Source organism: Giraffa tippelskirchi, chromosome 1 (genome assembly GCF_054371585.1).
Source record: "Giraffa tippelskirchi isolate mGirTip1 chromosome 1, T2T-mGirTip1v1.2.pri, whole genome shotgun sequence".
Taxonomy (NCBI): Eukaryota; Metazoa; Chordata; class Mammalia; order Artiodactyla; family Giraffidae; genus Giraffa; species Giraffa tippelskirchi.
Window position 1 is genome coordinate 140,759,424 of NC_137275.1, and position 6,171 is coordinate 140,765,594.

General features: G+C 35.9%; 1 pseudogene; it reads left to right on the forward strand.

Annotated features, from left to right (window-relative positions):
* Positions 1 to 748: 748 nt before the first annotated feature.
* Positions 749 to 1,110, forward strand: LOC145516118 (large ribosomal subunit protein eL42-like; annotated as a pseudogene).
* The last annotated feature ends 5,061 nt before the right edge of the window (positions 1,111 to 6,171 follow it).

Here is a 6,171-nt window from a genome sequence, read left to right on the forward strand (position 1 = left end):
TCCATTAGAAGAAGTTCAAGAGAAGTCAAAACTAATCTGTGATGAAAGAAATCATAACAGTAATTGCCTCTGCAGAGTATTGACTGGGCAAAGCACAAAGGAATTTTCTAGGGTGATGAAATATTCTATATCTTGTTTGAGTGTTGGTTACAAGACAGGATACATTTGTCAAAATTCATTAAATTGTGAACTCAAGATCGTCTCAGTCTTTTAGTCTGCTTTATGCTGCGCTTCTCAGCCTCTCATCCCTGGCACTTATATATCATCAAATTCCTTGAGGGTAAGGACAACAGTGAATATTTGGTTCATTTCAATGCATTTTCCTGCTCTCCAGTAAACGGGACCCTCAACTCCCAAAGGACATGAAAGCTCAGCAACACCTGTAAACAATTCATTTCATATATTATTATTATTATCATTTTTATTCTACTGTTTTTGTCTTATTGAGGGATAAGCTAGTCCATTCCATCCAGAAGTAAAGGTCTAAAGTAGATTTTAATAGACAGTGTTGTGCCAACTGAGCAGCCATATAGGAAAAAGATAAAACTCAATCTGTTCTTCATGCTGTATACCTATATGAATATCAAATGGATCAAAATAAGAAACCACATACATAGGAGGAAAAACAAGAATGCATTCCTTTACAAGCCAAAGGTAGATAAAATTTTCCTTTGATTCAAAATCTAGAAGCAACAGAGGAACAGCTTGATAAATTTGACTATATCAAAATTAAAAACTAATCTGCATTATGAAATGCTGCATACAGAGTGAAAAGGTAAATAAGCTTTCTTTCCATGATGATAGTGTCCCACTACACCAGGTAAATGTTCCTAAGACCTGCTGGACTTTCTGTGACACATGTGGCAAGCACCAACCCCACAAAGTGGCACCATATCAGAAAAAAGGCAAGGATTTTCTGTATGACCAGTGAGGGAGGCTTTATGACAGAAAGCCAAATGGTTGTGGCAGGCAGATGGAGCCAGTTTTCCAGAATAAGGCTAAAACTATGAAGATTATGCTCAAGTCTGAATGTGTTGAGCCCAACTGGAGATCTATGAGAGATGTAAACATCTTGAAATGGGAGGAGTTAAGAAATTAGAAGGTCAATGATCCAATTGGCCTTAGATCTTGTTTTGCTTCATCTCTTGTTTTACTATAAAGATAATAAAAGCTCGAAGTTATGTTCAGTTTTTAAAAAAAGGGTTAATGATAAACTGAGAAAAATGTTTGAAACTTAGAGTTTTAATATCCTTATTAAAGCACTCCTCATAATTAAGAAAATGATCATGCTTAATACAAAAATTGACAAGAGGTACAAAGAGAACATAGAAAGAAAAATTAAAATGCATCTGTGTATGTGTGAAAATAATGCTAACTTCTCATCCTTAACTAGGGAAATAGAGATTTTAAACTATGTTCTGGACACTTACTTTGAGTACTAATATTATTTTTTCTATTTTTAAACCATTATGGTTACATTGGATAAATTAAGTAATTGTTTTAATATTGGTGAAAATAAGGATTTTCAGTTTGAGAGAGAAAAGTCCTAGAAATAAAAAAACTCTACAGCTTAAAATTGAATTAGAAATTAAAAATTAATTTCTTTTGTTTTAAAACCATGTACTGACTAGTTCAGTTTACTAAAAAGACTTAGAAACAGTGACAAGTCAGGATCAATGAGCAACCCTAGAACCCAGGCTGTGATCTCTAATTCCCATTCCTCACAGAAAGATGAAGTTCTTTGGGAAGGGATTGAAACCAAGTCCACCAAAGCTCATACTCTCTTGATCAAGTGTATGAGTGGCAATTTTTCTAAACAGAATAATAATAGCAAACAAATACATGAGGAATGTTACAATTAGAAACTTGTCATTTTGCAAGGTCTAATGAAAAATCATTTTCAAACAACTGTCATAAATGCACCATAAAACTATTGAGAGAAAAGTTGAAGTGCTCAATAATCATTTAGCATTACCAAACATTAGGAAACTAAATATTTTACTCACCTCTAGAGTTGAATTTGAGGTACACAGTACCATTTATGAGGTTTAGAAAAAAATATAATGTGATCCAATCATGACTATATGTTTACATTTATCCTGCAATAATGTGCAGGAGTGAATAAAATTGTGCCACTTAGAAGGAAATCCAGTTGTACAAGGGAACTGGTCCAATTTTTTCAATAAGTCAATGGCATGTGAGAGAAAAAGGGGAAGAGTATTCTAGAGAAATATTTAAGAAGATGCTTAAGAGCCATGACAATCATATGCAATGAGTAGATTGTTTTGTATTTTTTTTTTGAGAAAAAATAACTGAAAACATTTTTTATATCACTGAAAAAGTTTTAACATGGTCTAGACATAAGTTATTAGTGAATTACTTTTTTGGTGTTATAATAATAGTATTATGGTTATACAAGAAAATAACTGTTTTAAAAATATATAAAGAAGTGGATTAAAGTGACATGATATTTATTGTCAGTGTTAAATCCTATATGTGTTTCATTACACCAATTGTATACATTTTTAGATGTTTTAAATTATGCATTAATGACCAATGTAAGTACAATGTAAGTTTTTATAACATTTATTTATACCACCTCAATTCTTAGCTTATCTTGAGGTGGGGTAGTTCCTATTTCTGAATAATTCACAGAAAGCAGGAAACAGATTTATAACTAACTCTTGTTACACTGTGAGGCATTATCAACTTTTATAGATATTCCCATTAAATAATTCATCTCTAGTGACTCTTTTATCCGTGAGTCACTGTGTAATAGAAAAACTTTTCTCAAACTAAGAAAAGGGCAGTGGAGTACACTGTCTTTAAACCAAGAAAAAATGGAGAGTTTTCAATTGATGGAATCAGAACTCAGGATAAATGGAGTAGTCTCCAAGGATGGTCAAATGTGATTCTCTGCAGATGGCTGCACAGGATGACACTTCATAAAACATCATTTCTCAGCTAAGCTGCACAGCATCTCTGGTGCTTCAAGCATATTGTTTACCTCATCAAGAGGAGCAGGTTCTAAAGGTAAGAACTGAACAAGTGCCATTGAGCAGGAAATGGAGCAGATGGTCCATCTAGGATGGTCTGCCTTTACTTGATGAGAGACTGATCCAATCCCAAGCAGACTAGTTGCCAATTAAAAGAGGTCTTGGCTGAGGGAATCTGTACTTTCCTTTGACAGATAGTCGGCTTTTCCATTTTCTGACCCTGTCCACTATCCTGTTCCATCACTGCCCTTTCCAGGAATAAAGAAGCCCCTTACGACCAGTTCTGTGAAATATTTCATTGATACTGACTAGTGAATGCCTGGATTTTACCCAAACTTCTTACCCCAGTTTTAGGCTGCATTTTGTTTGCACACCCCTTCTAGCTTGAACACTAAGGAAGAAATGTGCCCATGCTTTGTAAAAGAACTTTGAAGACATAGGTTAAACATGAGATTTGTTTGGACTTCCTTCTGCCACAAAAACAGGCTTTATTACCCATGTTTTTTAAACACATTTTAGGATTGTAATATTTTAGATAAACAGAATGTATTTAAGTTTTCACAAAAATAGCTGTATAAAGATACTTCGATTAGCAGGTATATTTTAACCTTCAAGGTTTAGGATCCTGAGTTCTAGTGTTATTTAATGAAAACAATATGAGTCTGAAGACCATCAAGATCAAAAGTCTCGTACCAAGAAGCAGAAGTCTACCTTGAAGGAGGAGAAGGAAGTTTTCTGTTTATAAGAGGATTCTTCAACCAGGTCAGTCAGATCATGATAGTAGACAGCCTGCGTAACATGGAGCCCAGTATGAGCTACATAGCAAAGTAATAGGCCAAAAACTTGCCACACCTGAAGAAAACCTGAAGGAAATAGTAAACTGGAAGAGGGTAGTGGTTTCGATACGAGAGAGTAGGGAACAAATAAGGTATGCATGCATATTTACATCATCTCTGGAAAGAACTTGGCCCTGTGTTCCTTTTAAACTTTGATAAGTCTTTTTCTCAGTTAAAGTTTGGGCATTTTCTTGCCATACCCCAAGTCTGTTAGATAATAAACCCTCTGGGAGCAGCTCCATATCTGATTTATTCACCACTCTTTCTCTAATAGCTACCATAGTGCTTGATATCTACAGGTGCTTGATAAAGTCCTTCAATAAAGGAATATGTAGCACAATGCAGAAACTGAGTAATTAACCTCTCTCAAATAATAAATGAGTGTTGACTCATATTCTGGGCATAACTAAGCTAGAACACTTTCATTTTTCTTTCTGTCTTGCATTCCAAAGAAACAGGAAGACTTCTCTCTAGAATTCAGAACATTAAGCCTGGGTTTAATTCTTACTATAACCCAGGCATTGAAACCATTTCAACTTATAGTTAAGTGCTTGAATGGTTAGAAATTTCAGGGGAATCAAGTTTTTTCTTATAAAGGAACTTAAAATATTCTGATCCTGCATATAAATTTTGGGGGGACTCTTTTGACATATTAAGAATTAGGTCTTTAACTTTTTTTTCCTGTATTTCATAACAGACTTCAAAATGATCTCCCTGCCTCCGGGCTTGCTTCCTTGCTCTTCATCTTCCACACGCCTCCAGCATAACCTTGATAAACCTCAGATTTGATCAGGTCACTAACTCTTATGTTCCAAAATCCCTTCATGGTTCATAATTCATGCCTTAGCGTGGCAGCAAATGCCCTTCATCTTCTTCTATTCTGAGCCCCATCTAGGGCAGTCTCTTTACCCACACATCTCATCCATGTGCCATGTTCCCTCCATACCACGTGTTTCACCAACCTCGAACTCTTTCATACCTTTTCTCTTGCTCTTTCTTCTGTCTTACATGCTTCTTTCCTCATTTTCATCCTGACAGTATCCAACTACTCTGTCAAAATCTAGTTTAAATGCCACCTTCTCTGTGAAGGTTTCCTTGACTCATCCAGATAGAATTAATCACACTTTCTGTGTTCCCATACCTTAATGTAGGGTGAACAGATGGAAGCAGAAGTTTGGGAGCCAGAAAGATCTTGTTTCCAATCCTGGCTCCTCTGCTCACTGTGACCTTGGACAAAACACTTAAGGACTCTATTTCTCATCTATAAACTGGATATTATCATATCAACATGTCAGAGTTTCTATAAAGATTAACTGTGATCATGGATACAAAATGCTTAGCACAGGTCTTGGCTACATAGTCAAAACTCAAAGGAAGTTACTTACGTTGCTTTCATCATTGTATTAGTATTTCCTCATTCATGACAATCTGATTGGCAGTATAGATAACTGCATGCCTGCATTGATATAATGATCAATGATATAATCATTGATATAATGATTTCCTAAGCTTGGCTGGGAAAACCTACCACTGTATCACAATTGTTAATTCATGTGTGTTATTTTAACAGTATAAATATGGGCTGTTATAAATTGTCCTCTTTATAATTTTGCACATAATAATCCCCCCAAAAGCAGCATGACAGGGACTAACCCTTTTTGCCTCCTTTTCACTGCAAAATATGAAATTAACATGACTTTATAAAGGTTTTAGAAAATAATATATGAATCCATCTCTAACCTATATTTCTAACAACATAGCTGCTGCAGGTTACATGGGCTGAAATACATGGAAACTCCTCAATGATTCAGCTCATTCAGTTCAACTGCTACTTAGGTATGTGCTATGCCCAGTTCAGGGCTTTCCAGTTGGCACTACTGGTAAAGAATCTGCCTGCCAATTCAGGAGACATGGGTTTGATCTGCAGGTCAGGAAGATCCCCTGGAGGAGAAAATGATGACCTACTCCAGTATTCTTGCCTGGGAAATCCCAAGGACAGAAGAGCCTAGCAGGCTACAGTCCATGGGGTCCCCAAGAGTTGGACACAACTGAGCACATTCATTCATGTCATGCCCAATTCATTGGGAAAGCAATGTAGAACAGAACACAAAAAGCATTCTTTCTAATTCACTTAAAGTAAACAGTAACATGGGCTCTGTTGAAATAACAACAGTCCCATCAAATTCACCTAGGATATCTAAATGGGACATGTTTGTGTGATGCAATTGTGTAAGTCTCAGCAGATAACATCTGTGCCTCTAGCCTCCAGGAGAAGTACTCCTACTCTAACATCAGTGTAATCTTTCCAATTGTGTCACTACCCTGATACAACTCTTCTG